General features: G+C 45.9%; 1 protein-coding gene across 3 annotated transcripts in view; it reads right to left on the bottom strand.

Moving 5' to 3' along the window:
- Window positions 1–15,239, bottom strand: part of LOC306927424 (disks large homolog 4-like) — a 309,688-nt gene that overhangs the window by 178,847 nt on the left and 115,602 nt on the right. The gene's annotated exons all lie outside the window — the stretch shown is intronic.

Genomic DNA, 15,239 nt, shown 5'->3' with positions numbered 1-15,239 from the left:
TTGCGTTATTGGTACTTTTACTTACAGTAAGTAAAGAATGTGAGTACTTTTTTAAATGTTTTTTTTGTGGCTTTTGCCTTTATTTTATATTTTTTTATGGAGGGACAGACAGTAGGCTGACAGGAAATGGGGAGAGAGATGGGGGGAAGACATGCAGTAAAGGCCGTCAGGATCGGGAGTCGAACCCGCGGCACACTGCCAGACTGGATTACCAGCCAAGGTGCCTGGACCACTGAGCCACGGCCCAGGCAGAATGTGAGTACTTCTTCAATCAATCCCTGCTGTCCATGCTTTGGGTACAACAACGGAGGCTCATTCCTCCTCATAAAGACAATAGAAGCGCCACACAGCAATAAATAAATCACCCCGATCCGTCTAGGGAAATTTTGAAAGTTTGAAAACCCGTAAACTATTGCCTCCAACTCACTCCGTTCACGACGGAACACATGGGAAATACCTCATAACAGAAACGGAGCAAGGACAAAAGCTGTTCTGATACAATGTAGGACTCGTCACAACAACTTAACATCCCGCGTGTCAACTTCAAAGTCTAATTTAGAGTAGTTTGTGTGACATGTTCCATGCTCCGTTCACATTGAGACGGGATGCGAACGTTGGTCCGACGCGCAACAGTCCGACAGATGCGTGGCAGGTTAACCCATTTTGGGGCGGGAACCCCTTTTGGTGTTTTAAGCATTATGTTCTACTTTAAGCTATTGAAAAATAGCAGATCTACAAGCTCATAGCGCGCCACCGAGTGGCGCGCTACGAGCTTGTAGGTCTGCTATTTTTTGAAAAGTCGTGAAAATGTGGCGCAAATCTTGAATATATATTTCAAAGCGAACATTTTTAACTAAAATATTGGCTTCTGAGGGGTCCCTGTAACTACATATTTTGAGATGGGGGTCTGTGGCCCATTAGAGATAATTCTGGGGGTCCTTGACATGAAAAAGGTTGAGCACCACTGACATAGAAACATAGGTTTTTCAGAAAACTGTCAGGATTTAGAAGACATTTTTTTTAATCGACCTCAGACACATGCGTGGCCGGTTAAGACACATGCGTGGCCGGTTAAGACACATGCGTAGCCGGTTAAGACACATGCGTAGCCGGTTAAGACACATGCGTGGCCGGTTAAGACACATGCGTGGCCGGTTAAGACACATGTGTGGCTGGTTAAGACACATGCGTGGCCGGTTAAGACACATGCGTGGCCAGTTAAGACACATGCGTGGCCGGTTAAGACACATGCGTGGCCGGTTAAGACACATGCGTGGCCGGTTAAGACACATGTGTGGCCTGGTTAAGACACATGCGTGGCCTGGTTAAGACACATGCGTGGCCGGTTAAGACACATGCGTGGCCGGTTAAGACACATGCGTGGCCTGGTTAAGACACATGCGTGGCCGGTTAAGACACATGCATGGCCGGTTAAGACACATGTGTGGCCGGTTAAGACACATGCGTGGCCTGGTTAAGACACATGCGTGGCCGGTTAAGACACATGCGTGGCCTGGTTAAGACACATGCGTGGCCTGGTTAAGACTCATGCGTGGCCTGGTTAAGACTCATGCGTGGCCGGTTAAGACACATGCGTAGCAGGTTAAGACACATGCGTGGTCGGTTAAGACACATGCGTGGCCGGTTAAGACACATATGTGGCCGGTTAAGACACATGCGTGGCCGGTTAAGACACATGCGTGGCCTGGTTAAGACACATGCGTGGCCTGGTTAAGACACATGCGTGGCCTGGTTAAGACACATGCGTGGCCGGTTAAGACACATGCGTGGCCTGGTTAAGACACATGCGTAGCCTGTTAAGACACATGCGTGGCCTGGTTAAGACACATGCGTGGCCTGGTTAAGACACATGTGTGGCCGGTTAAGACACATGCGTGGCCGGTTAAGACACATGCGTGGCCGGTTGGTTAAGACACATGTGTGGCCGGTTAAGACACATGCGTGGCCTGGTTAAGACACATGCATGGTCGGTTAAGACACATGCGTGGCAGGTTAAGACACATGCGTGGCCTGGTTAAGACATGCGTGGCCTGGTTAAGACACATGCGTAGCCGGTTAAGACACATGCGTGGTCGGTTAAGACACATGCGTGGCCGGTTGGTTAAGACACATGCGTGGCCGGTTAAGACACATGCGTGGCCGGTTGGTTAAGACACATGTGTGGCCGGTTAAGACACATGCGTGGCCGGTTAAGACACATGTGTGGCCGGTTAAGACACATGCGTGGCCGGTTAAGACACATGCGTGGCCGGTTAAGACACATGTGTGGCCGGTTAAGACACATGCGTGGCCTGGTTAAGACACATGCGTGGCCGGTTAAGACACATGCGTGGCCTGGTTAAGACACATGCGTGGCCGGTTAAGACACATGCGTAGCCTGTTAAGACACATGCATGGCCTGGTTAAGACACATGCGTGGCCTGGTTAAGACACATGCGTGGCCGGTTAAGACACATGCGTAGCCTGTTAAGACACATGCATGGCCTGGTTAAGACACATGCATGGCCGGTTAAGACACATGCGTGGCCTGGTTAAGACACATGCGTAGCCTGTTAAGACACATGCGTGGCCTGGTTAAGACACATGCGTAGCCTGTTAAGACACATGCGTGGCCTGGTTAAGACACATGCGTAGCCTGTTAAGACACATGCGTGGCCTGGTTAAGACACATGCGTAGCCTGTTAAGACACATGCGTGGCCTGGTTAAGACACATGCATGAATAGGGTGTCGGACTAATGCCTGTCGGACTGTTAGTACGTCGGAAACAAACACATGCACCCCAATGAGACAACCCAACGAATCAGTGGGCCGAAACAATGGACCGAAAACTCCCACCCACCCTTCCCCAGCAGACGCCCCAATAGGCATAGCGTACATAAAAACAATTTACATTTAAAACTCATCCAACCAAAGAGCAGATCTATGGGGAGCTACCGCCAATAACATCAACCGCAGCACGTCGATGAGCAATCTTTGCTGCATGGTCACTGCTATACCGTGCCAAGGATCAAGTGTGGGGGGGGGGGGGCTCCCCGAATTGTCCCCAGAGGAACCAGGCCTCGCTCATAGATATCGTGACACAATCTCCATGGACACTGGACTGACATTTTAACCCATTTAAACCTGAGCTTGATTCTACAACATTTCTGAAAAACCTCATGTTTCTATGTCAGTGGTTCTCAAACATTTTCATATCAAGGACCCCCAAAAATATATGTATTTGGCCGCCGACCCCCATCTGAAAATATGTTAAGATTCGAGTTATAAACGTTCGCTCTGAAAGAATATATACATTCAAAGATTTGCGCCCCAATTTTCACGATTTTCCAAAAATAGCAGACCTACAAGCTCGTAGCGCGGCACTCGGTGCCGCGCTACGAGCTTGTAGATCTGCTATTTTGCAATAGCTAAAGTATAACATAATGCTTATAAAACACCAAGAGGGGGTTCCCGCCCAGAATGGGTTAAGAACTGGGAGGAGCAGCCATGGCCGACAGGACCCGATGGAAAGAAACAATAGTGAGCTTGAAACAATAGTGAGCTTGAAACAATAGTGAGCTTGCAGACGTGCTATTGTTGGGGCGTGTTAAAATAGATAAGTGTACATTATCACCATGTATTGACGGCTTTGGAAATGAGTGACAGAGTCAGCACTTAAGCAGGTCCTTGGACTGCCTAATAGCACAGATGACCTGCAGCCATATCCCACTCTTCCGGTAAAACGGTCTCCAGTATGGAATGAATTCCCAGGACGGGATCATGTCCATTGATCTCATTATTGGACGAGAGGGTCCCATTGATCCGAAGAGTCTTAAATCATTCATAACAACGTTACCAAGTTTCACTCTAAACCCGCGGCCTCGCCAAGGCTTCGCTCTCTAGTCAGAGTATACTTATCATTTACCTTTGATGTGCATCTATGCATCTTCAAACTTAAGGCTATAGGTGATATGTTTTGTTTGACCCATTTTCACCTGAGGACGATTCTACAAAATGTCTTCTAAATCCTGACAGTTTTCAGAAAAATCTATGTTTCCATGTCAGTCATTCTCAAACTATTTCATGTCAAGGACTCCCGAAAATATATGTAATTGGCCGCCGACCCCCATCTGAAAATATGTTGTTCCAGAGACCTCCCCAGAAGCAAAGATGAGTTAAAAACTCTGAAAGAATATATATATTCAAAGATTTGTGCCACATTTTCACGATTTTTCAAAATAGCTAAAGTAAAACATAATTCCAGCTCTTACATAAACATAATGTTCAGGTAGGTGACAACATTTCAGCCAATCAGGAGAGAGTACCCATGCATGTATCAGCTTATTATTTTTTGAGTGGTGCAAACCACTCCAACAACTGGCTTTGTACCCGTGTACCCGTGTTTGTTCGTACCAAAAAAATGAGCATGGTTGCTATGGTTAGCAACCAAAAAAACGAGCATGGTTGCTATGGTTAGTATGTGACGTCACTGACATCACAGATATCACGTCAAATGTGTAGTTGCACCACTCAGTTCACACGGGTGTGATTTTTTTTAATAGTGTTCCTGTTCCGATGTTGTGTGCTCATGTCTTTGTGTCATCACTTACAATTCCACTTGTTTAATCCGTTATGAGTTCCGAGTTCTCTCTATCCTGATTGGATAAAAATCGGTATGCTTGAACTGAAAATGCATTTTTTCTGTCTAGTAAAAACCTGGAGAGACGTTGAGACTCCTGAACAAGCAACGAGTACTATATTTAACACTTATTTCAACCAAAGAAAATCACTTACCCTACATTTAAAATAGTGCATGCTGAAAAAAAAAAAAAAGAAAAAAAAAGATCTTGGCTTGTAAATGGTTGCTTCGTGGCTTTACTAAAGCTTTGGGAACAAATAACTCTGTGACTGTACCCCCCCCCCCCCCCCCCCTTTTAAAGTGCTCTGTATATCGTCGCCGTGGGGCAGAAACCTTGAATCTCCATAATCAACTTTGTATGTTTTTTTTCTTAATTAACAGTTTGACTGCGGGATATAGAGATCACAATCCCCATTTGACTGCTTCGTTTTTCCACACAAACCCTTTGAAGAACCACCGTCGTTCCGTTTCATGAAAATCCGCCTTTAAAACCCATTTAGGCCTGACGTTATTTAGGCTCTGGTTAGGACGCCTCTCGGGCGTCTCCCTAGGGAGGTCCTCGAGGCACGTCCCACTGTGGGAGGAGACCCCCGGGGGCAGACCAAGGCGCAGTTGGAGGAAACGCATCGACTCACTGGCCTTGGAACGCCTCGGGATCCCCCAGGAGGAAGTTACTAATGTTGCTCTGGAGAGGGAAGTCTGGAGCTCTCTGGTGGAGCTGTTGCCCCCGCGGCCCGACTACGGATAAGCGGTTGAAGATGGATGGATGGATGGTGTGCGATAGTTGAATTTGTACGTATCATGTTTATCGCTTGTCTTTTACCTGGTTAAATACATCAAGGACATGATGACAATAAACATGGCTTTGTCTGACTGTATTGTATTACTATGTGTATAAGGAGGAGAAGGAGGAGGAGGAGGATGCCTTAATAATATGCATGGAGGATGATGACGGTAGCCTCGAGCAACACAACAATGAATGATCATGAGTCCATAACAGATCAAGCAGTGTACTACTCCATCCAGAGTACAGACACTTCATAGAATATATAGATTGTGCTGCTGGGGATTAAGAAGAAGAGGAAGAGACAGGAAAGGTAACTAAAATATAAAAAAAAAAACGAAACAAAGTACACAATCTGAGAGATCTACTGTAAGAAGAGCATGACTGTGTTGTTGAGGCGTGATTCAGAGTCAGTGGAGCGACATTGTCTGTCTGTCTGTCTATCTGTCTACACACTATTAGCAATAGTGCGTTGACTCAGTGGAGTGAGTGGACCCAAAAAAAGAAATTCGACGTCTGCCCCGGGACCCCAAAAAATAGTGAAAATAGCCGATCTACAAGCTCACGATGTGGCGCGAAGCGCCGCGTCGTGAGCTTGTAGATCTGCTATAAACATTATTTTTTTTTCATAATTTATGGAATTACTCATAAACACCTCATACTATAATAAAGGACCGCCATGGGAACAAGCTGTACGCTTTTTGTGCGTTATCCTTTTGATTATGGTGGGTCAGATGTATGTTACATGTGAGTGGCATATGTCTTTTTTTTCATGAGCAATAAATATATCAATCAATCAACCAACAACAAAGGCCGCTAACATCTCAAGCAATGTTGCAAAGTAAAAATCTTCCCCAACCAACCATCAGACCAGATGGTAAAATGACATCACTAACAGCAGCCAATCAGCGCTCCAGATGCCATGAGCCACACAAAACCAACGACCGAAGAGACGTTAAATGAGTATGGCCCGTGTTTCCATGGAATGTTATATTCCAAGTCTATACGGTGTGGGGCTTTCATTTGATCTTCAGTGTCTGGGAGCAGCGAGGTCGCCTGGCTAAAACTAAGACTAAATATACTGACAATTTCGTCAACAAATAAAAACTAGACTAAAATGTTAGGAAGGGACTAGTGGACAAGAGATCCAGTATAAGTCATTTTACAATTAGTTGCATGCTGAAAATAGCCGATCTACAAGCTCACTACGCGTCGCGCTGCAACGCGTTGTGAGCATGTAGATCAGCTATATTCAGCAAGTGAAAAAAAACCTCATTACGACGGCATCAAGGCCCACCAAAATACATTTTAGTCGACTAAATCAACTGTAGATTCAGTCGACTAAAATCGTATGCTATTTAGTCGACTAAAACTAGACTAACACTAAAACATTCCAGGTGACTAAATGTGACTAAAACTAAATGAAGTCGAATAGTCATTATAGTCTTTGGAATAACCAAAGACTATGACTAAAACTAAAATAGATATTTGCTGCCAAAAACAACACTTACTACCATCACTGCGTAAGATATTAGTGTGGAACTTCGGTGTGGAAGACTTATTTCCAGGGGGCGGTTACAAACGAGCCCACTTTGATTAGCCCATTCTGGACGGGAACCCCTTTTGGTGTTTTAACTAAGCATTATGTTATACTTTAGCTATTGAAAAATAGCAGATCTACAAGCTCATAGCGCGCCACCGAGTGGCGCGCTACGAGCTTGTAGGTCTGCTATTTTTGAAAAAAAAATGTGGCACGAATCTTTGAATATATATTCTTTCAGAAGACTTTTTTTTTTTAAATTTCGATGTCAGGTCTTTAAATGGGTTCGTCTGGTTTCCAGGCTATAGCGGCGAGTCACTGAATCTCAAAGTGCTTCTCTGTCGTGGTGCTGTGTTGTGGAAATCAGAGAAACAGTCAAAAGAAAGGTCGTCAAAGCAAAACGGAATGAATTCAATAAGTAGCCAAATAAATACATACATCAAGATGGACTGACAGTTTAACTGCATAAGCCGCGTTCCGCGCCATTTAATCCGTCGTCTCCCCCCTGCGTAATACGCTAAACCCGCTATTTGTTTTATGTGCTTAAAGGCGCATTCAGTGATTTGGGTGATTTGGAAAAAAACCCGGTCCACCCGGTAACAAGATGTGCACATGCACACACTCTACAGTGGGGGAAGTACAACAGACCAACATCACGTGCATCAAGGCCCGCCCCACTCGATCATGATTGGAGGAAGGCCCCTCTCATCCTGATTGGATGAAGGCTTTGCCACCCAAAGCCCAAACCGAAACTAGGGTTTTTTGACCCCAGGGGCTCACTGGGGACAGGGAGGAACTCCTTATATGGTCAGTACACTTTATAGTAGGGAGGATTATCCAAAAAATAAGAAAAAATAAGTGATATTTGAATTAAGTGAAATCACTGAATATACCTTTAATTCGCCGTTTTGTAATAATTTAAAAGAAATAGCGGATTTGTTGCGGACCTGTTGACGAGGTGGACGCGTTATGATGTCGTAGCCGGAAATCAACCAACCGCCGGCTTGCAAGGGCTTCTGGGAAACTGAGTCCAATGCAAAGTGAACGAGGGACAATCTTAGCTCGCTTTGCTCTTTGTCTATGACCCGGATCACGGAAGTGGCTTCTTTGTCAGCTCAATAACAAGCGGACTTTCATGGATCAAAAGGCGCGAATACTTCGGCGTATGCTCCAAAGGTAATTAAACAATCCCGGTGTGCCTGTGCCATGTGCCTCACAGATTGGGGGCTCTGGAACATAAATAGGGGCTTTTATCTTTGATCTGAAGGGGGGGAGGGGGGAAGAGTATCTCTGGTAAATAGTTGTGGATAAGAGGATTGCAATAGACGCCTTATCAGACGACGTCACACTGATAAGAAACAGCATGCGCGCGCATAAAGGCACCACCTCTCATAAGATGCAATGGAAAAGTTCTAACTGCACTCGCGTGTAAAAAATGCCCCATCAAACTTTCAGATGCTGTTTTTCTCCCAGTGTGGAGGAAGAATGATTAGGATTTTTATTGTGATCTCTCGCCCTTGAAATGTATAATCCTTGGTTTCTGTTGTGTTTGAACAATAATAGCAGTTAATAAACAGTTGTCCTCAAAACCACACCTCCAGTCGCTGTCATAAGAACGGGAGGTGCGCTCATGATCACGGCAGCAGAGCCTGTTTGTGCACGGCTGCACGCGCACCTGCAGTCCATCAAGTATAATTTATGCTTCGTCCCGCGATGGTGTCGCGCACGCAGACCTCTATGCTCACAACAGTCGCATCTGCGATGCGATGTGAGCTTGTATATCAGCTGTTCTCTGTGCGCAATACTGTTGGGCTTTGAAGTATAAATGTCTCCTAGGGTGCACCTCACTAGCCAAGTCACAAGAGGAGGTTGAATGGACTGAAACCAGCGCTCCCCAAAACAACAGGTTTGGAGATCTGTTGGGAATTGATTACATGAAACAGTCACCCGTGCGCCCAGTCCCAATGTTTGTAAACAAATAATTGGTCTATACGCGCCTAGTAAGACTTATAAATGGATAAGGCAGCAAATGCATGAGGGCCAGGTGTGTGCGCGCGTGCGCGCGTGCGTGCGTCAGCTACAGATACGCATGAATAATAGCACACAACTAGTGTGCGCTCGCAAATTACCTTGTGCAAATGTGTGAACTGGACAAACAATAAAGTGATCTTTCAGAGGAACCTAACACGAGGCAGACACTGAGAAACGAGCGAGACCCCCCCGCGCCATCTCAGCGCGTCCCGATAAAGAAGAGCAAATATTGAAGTTCATAAAAAAGGTTTTGCCGTGGCTAAATTGAATCAGAGGCATAACTGTGAAGAAGAATATCAGTACTAAGAGCGGTGCCCATGAGGGGTGGTGGCCTACTTGGAACGATGCAAGTTGGAAATGCATGCCCCCACGCACCCAGATATTATGTCTGTGTCCCTTTTATGCCCATATATGGAGTTCTTTGTCAGGCATGCCCAAATATGTATATATGCCAGACGTCAGAATGACGGGCCAGCTCCTATATATGGACCCAGGGCAGGCAGGGGCCCTGTCCAGATCCCGGGCAAGAGGGCTTTTTGGGGCGGTTCTGGACAACCGTGGGACCGACCTACCGACTCGACACCGGCCACTGCACCCCCTGTGGTGGTGTGGGACGCCGCCGCGTGTGTCGAATTTGAAGTCGGTGGTGGGGCGAACGGTTCCTGGATTACACACAGACAGAGACTTGTTGCATTGATAGATAGATAGATAGATAGATAGATAGATGGATAGATGGATAGATGGATAGATGGATAGATGGATAGATGGATAGGATAGACAGATAGACAGATAGACAGATAGATAGACAGATAGACAGACAGACAGATAGATAGATAAACCAAATCATCCAGATGCATGCTGCAGTGCATCCTACGCAAATCGAGCGGAATCATCAACCCCCCCCCCCCCCCCCCCCCCCCCCAATATTTGCCTCTGGAGTTAGTTCCGTCCGGGTGGTCTCGATCAGGCTCATGCTGGATGAGGGAGGAGGAGGCTTCAATGTCTTATAGGGGGGAGGGGGCAGGCAGGGGGGGGGGGGGGGGGGGCATCATGAGCTCCCTGTGGTGGAAAGAAACTTAGTCTATTTACTCCTAACGTCATTGTATGAATTGCGTTTGCTCTGCTTGATGTTCTGTGTAAAGCGCATTGAATTGCCTTGTTGTTGAAAAGCGCTGTACAAATAAAACATGCCTTGATTGATTTCAATCATTAACTTGGAGGTACATTTACTCTACCGAAGTATGTCCATTTATCAAGATGTCATACTTCTAACTCAACTATCAGAATCACTTGTATGGTCACATCACCTGTTTAAAGAAGTGGGTGAAATTTATACTTTCTAAGTGATTTTACAATTTGTTGCATGCTGAAAATAGCCGATCTACAAGCTCAAATTGCGTCAACGCGTTGTGAGCTTGTAGATCGGTGAAAAAAAAAAGAAGGTGAAAAGCAAGTCATTGCGACGGCATCAAGGCTCACCAAAATACCTTTTAGTCAACTAAATCAACTGTAGATTTAGTAGACTATGAAGGTGCTGAGCCTCATGGGATGATGTGAGAGTATGTCAGTGAGGCACTGATACTGAACATTAGGGCAGACCATAGGAGGCCTTTGTTATGTTTCACCCGTTTCAGTTGAAACGGGCCTCCACCCTCAGGGGGGCCTCCAAGCTACGACTGACCGCCAGACATCATTCAACTGCCCACCACCTTTGGCCCTCTCTCTCTCACTCACTCACTCGCTGCCTTGCTCTCTCCCATGATGTTAAAGTTACACCTATTTCCTGTTAGTAACCTGGGTAAAATGTGCAGCATTGGGAGGTAAAGGGGAGACACTTTACTGTGAAGGGACGACAGGATGAGGAGAGGTGTTGCTGTGTAATTGTCGAGTGTGATGGCTGCGAGCGATATTGAACAGTCAAAACTGTGTGTCAAAACTGTCAATACGCCTGTATCTTTGTAATACTTCCCATTGGTTCAATATTATTTTTAACCAACGCCCAGATGTAAAGGGTGTTCAATATAGCACTGATTTATGCAAAAAGGAGAAAAAAAGGGAAAGAAAAATCAAAAACCTCAGAAATGGAGATAGGTGGTTTGCTCCCGAGAGCAACGCATTATACTGGACATTAGGCCAGACAGCAGTGTTTGCGCTGCATTTAACAAATAAACTGCTCCTGGCGGAAGGTTCCGCCAGTTGGAATCCAACCGGCAACTGCTTCTGGCGTAACGTTCCGTCTGATAAGCTTTATTATTGATATCAACCGGATCGCTGATTTCTTTTCTTTTTCTTTTCTTTTTTGGCTTGGCCTTTCCTTCTTTAGTGATCCTAGACCGGATTGCGCAACCGCTGCCGTAACTCGAAATCTATGGAGCTCTCCATGGTTTGGATAAAACGTGCGATGTTCGGATGTCTTTGCTGATTATCCGGTGGCAAGGATGGCTTCATTTTAGCTCGCTAGCATTGACGCTATTTATTTAGCATCCAAGATGGCCGCCCAAACAGGATGTGAATCCAGCGTGTGTTACACTACAAATGGCTCGGCAGTCTGCGGTTGGCTCTGCGTCCAGCAGGAGGAAGCAGATGGGCTAAACAGCTGTAACAGTGTCACCTCAGTCACAGTGACTGCGGAAACGAGTTGAACATACGAGGGAAACTTTTCCTCTCCAACACGGCAGAATGAGTTTACCCTGAACGGGCACAACACCAGAGGGAGCTCCACTGATCTCATTTCCCCCCCAGATTCGGCACAATTTATTCTACTGTTACGCCACCATCAAAAAGTACGACTCTCCCTATACCCTCCTTCAAAACCACCATGAAAGAGAAGAGCACCTGTGCAACATTTTTACAAATCACCAACTGCGATTTTAGTTATTTTATATGGATATGAAGCATCAACTTCAGTACTGATTTATCCAAAGACATTTATTTTATTTCTCGTTATCAAATGTAACTCGATACACATACCAGACAAAATCGTATGTATATATATGACGTGATCTAAGACAGTGGTTCCCAAAGTGGGGTCCGGGGACCCCCCAGGGGTCCTTGAGGGAGTTCCAGGGGGTCCCCCCAGCTAAATGATAGTTTGGAACCAAATGGACCCTTATGGGTCTGTAACTCTGAGAGTGTACAAATGGAACCAAATGGACCATAACGGGTCCATTTGGTTCCATTTGTACACTCTGAGTTAAATTAACATTTATTTTACAATATCAATCGGGGGGTCCCAGAGATAGAAACGCCATTAAATGGGGGTCCGTAGAGTAGACTAATGCATGTCAAACTGAGGGTCCTTGAAATTAAACGGTTTAAGAATCACTGCTAGAGCCTTCTCTCATGGGGGTCCCTGGCATATCTTGTCAAATGGGGGGTCCACGGGCTAATTAGTGTCAATATGGGGGTCCTTGACATGAAAAGGTTTGGGAAACACTGATCTAGGATTTGCCTATAGGGGATTCCAATTTAAAAAAAGATCCCTGCCCAGTGCCAGGGGTATTGGGGAGTGACGTCTGGACCCTACAGGGGTGCAGTGTGCTTTGGCACTGGCACATGCCTAGCCTTCCTGTACGAGCAGGTCTGACTTGGCTACAGACAGTGAACAACTGCCAGTGGGCCTAATCAGCCTAAATCCCCGCACCTGTGCAATTCCCAGCCTCTGCCTCAGCCAATTGATTGCCATGGCAACCCCACACCTGACAATTGATTAGCCTACTTAACCAGTCCCCTTTTCACAGTCAAATTGCCCTCTTCAGACACAGGCAGATATACAGAGATCTCCATCTCCATGTGGGACACAGACAGACAGACAGACAGTTAAAAAAAGACCCCTGCCCAGGGCCAGGGGGTATTGGGGAGTGACGTCTGACGTCTGGACCCTACAGGGGTGCTCCCGGTCAGTGTGCCTTTTGGCATTGGCACAGTCCTAGCCTTCCTGTACACAAGCAGGTCTGACTTGGCCACAGACAGTGAACAACAGGCTCTGAGGAAGGAAGGACGGGGGGGGGGAGGGGGTTAACATGATGTGATGGTCGATCTATCTATCGGAGGCTGAATGATCACCCACCAGAATGTGGAATACACACACACACACACACACACACACACACACACACACACACACACACACACACACACACACACACACACACACACACACACACACACACACACACACACACACACACACACACACACACACACACACACACACACACACACACACACACACACACACACACACACACACACCATCCATTATTAGATCAATGATGTGTACTGTAAACACTGGCTTCTTTCAGCCAGGAGACCACTATAGGGGAGATAAATGTATAAAAACCATCTATCAGGAGACCGACCACTTAAGGGGAGGTAAATGTAATTTCCCATCGAAAGGGAGGTGTCATGCACTGCCACCTTCCTTTTTCCTCCTTAGCGTACATTAGCGTTGTGTGGATGGCATGTACTGCGTTATTGTGTTGATGTGTTATATGCCATGTTGATGGATTGAATACCTACATACTGTATATGACCACAATGGAAACAAGTCCCCAGGCAGGACCTTTTTTTTGTGTTATGCCTTTAGCCTTAATGTCATACTCCATGTAGCCTACCACATGCTGTTTACAATACTCACTAATAAGGTATTCAATCAATCAATCAATCAACCAATCAATCAAAGAGACAGCAAACAGGCTCTGAGGAAGGACGGAGGTAATTGGTACTGCATGTGACGGTCATTCTGAGACTGAGTGATCGTCAATCATCTCGTTTTGTTGGTTCCAAATTCTGATCATATACTGTCTCACAAAAGAGTGTGACTGACTGACAGACAGACAGACAGACAGACAGACAGACAGACAGACAGACAGGGGCCTTCAGCCTGGCGTACGGTATATATGCGTCCCTGTCGAAAAAACATCTCAAATCTGTCTGCGTACAAATCATTATGCTTTTAAGTAGTCTCTCTTAAAAGTTGTTTTTGTGATCTTTTATATAGTAACTGTGTTTGTGTGTACTGTGATTTCTGTTGTCTTTACCACTGCACAAAATAAGTTTCCGAAAGGAAAAATAAAGTTCTTTGAAGTACCACATTCAGTATAGCCTATGCTAGGCTCTAATGACGCCTCACGACAAACAAAGTCGCCGGTTCGATTCTTGAGCCCGGCGGCCTTTGCTGCGTGCCACTCCTGTCCTATACAGTATTTTCACCCATGCTATACAAAATAAAGGCGGTAAAGCTCTAACCTGACTCCACCAGATGGGGCAGCAGAGAGTACACTGGGTTCCCCCTGGCGGAGTCAGGTTAGAAAAGCTCCCCCCACCCCCCAAAAAAGTGGCCAAACAGTATCAACCTGCTTTATGTTACAGTACACCCACTCACTCACTCCTTCACCAGGGGGGAGGGAGGGAGGGGGGGATGGAGGTACAAGAACCGCAACCACCTGATACTCGGGCTAGTACAGACCTTGAATAGAAGACCATCAATAAATAGACAAAACAGCAGCATATGCAGGCCAGGGGTTTATGATGCCTGACTTACTTGTGCGCTGGCATACCGCCCTGTGTGTCTCTCTCTCTCTCTCTCTCTGTCTCTCTCTCTGATAAATGATACCAAAGTGGCCCTGAGCATTTCGCCCAAGGTCAAACGCAGATCTGTGCAATTTGCTTGGAGGGTTGTACAGTAATGTACCTGCAGGAATAAGAAGAAGGAGAAGAAGGAGGCAGGGCCTTGATCCCAGTGGTGCTAACAATTGTCATGAGTCATGGATGATGGCGGGGGTATAAGTCTACCAAATATAGGTTACCCTGCCACACAAATCGTCATGGCTAGAGATGATTCATTCGCCCGTCTCTATAGATAGCTACAGTCCAAGCCTTCTGAATCTGCGCGACACTATGAGGCAATATATATATATATCTACGAATGTGCAGGGAAAGCGACTGCTTCCAAAAGGTTATAGTGGTTGAAGCTGTTCGCCCCATGCCTCCGTGTATACAAAAAATGGCCTTTGGAAATAGGCCATGCAACATTAAGGCTATCGGCGTGGAAGATCAGCCATGCAAGGATCTAAATAATTACAACTGGAGGGCATACAGTACGAGTATGCAAATGAAGCAGGAGCCTGGATGTATTAAGATTGTTATCATCATCATCATCCATCCATCCAGGTACTCATCATCATCACCACTGATGTGTTAGAGAGGGTTGAAAAAGTAACAGCATTTGTGTGTTTATTTG

Source organism: Electrona antarctica (genome assembly GCF_951216825.1).
Source record: "Electrona antarctica genome assembly, chromosome: 8".
NCBI classification, from domain to species: Eukaryota; Metazoa; Chordata; class Actinopteri; order Myctophiformes; family Myctophidae; genus Electrona; species Electrona antarctica.
This window is presented reverse-complemented; position numbering and strand designations above follow the sequence as displayed.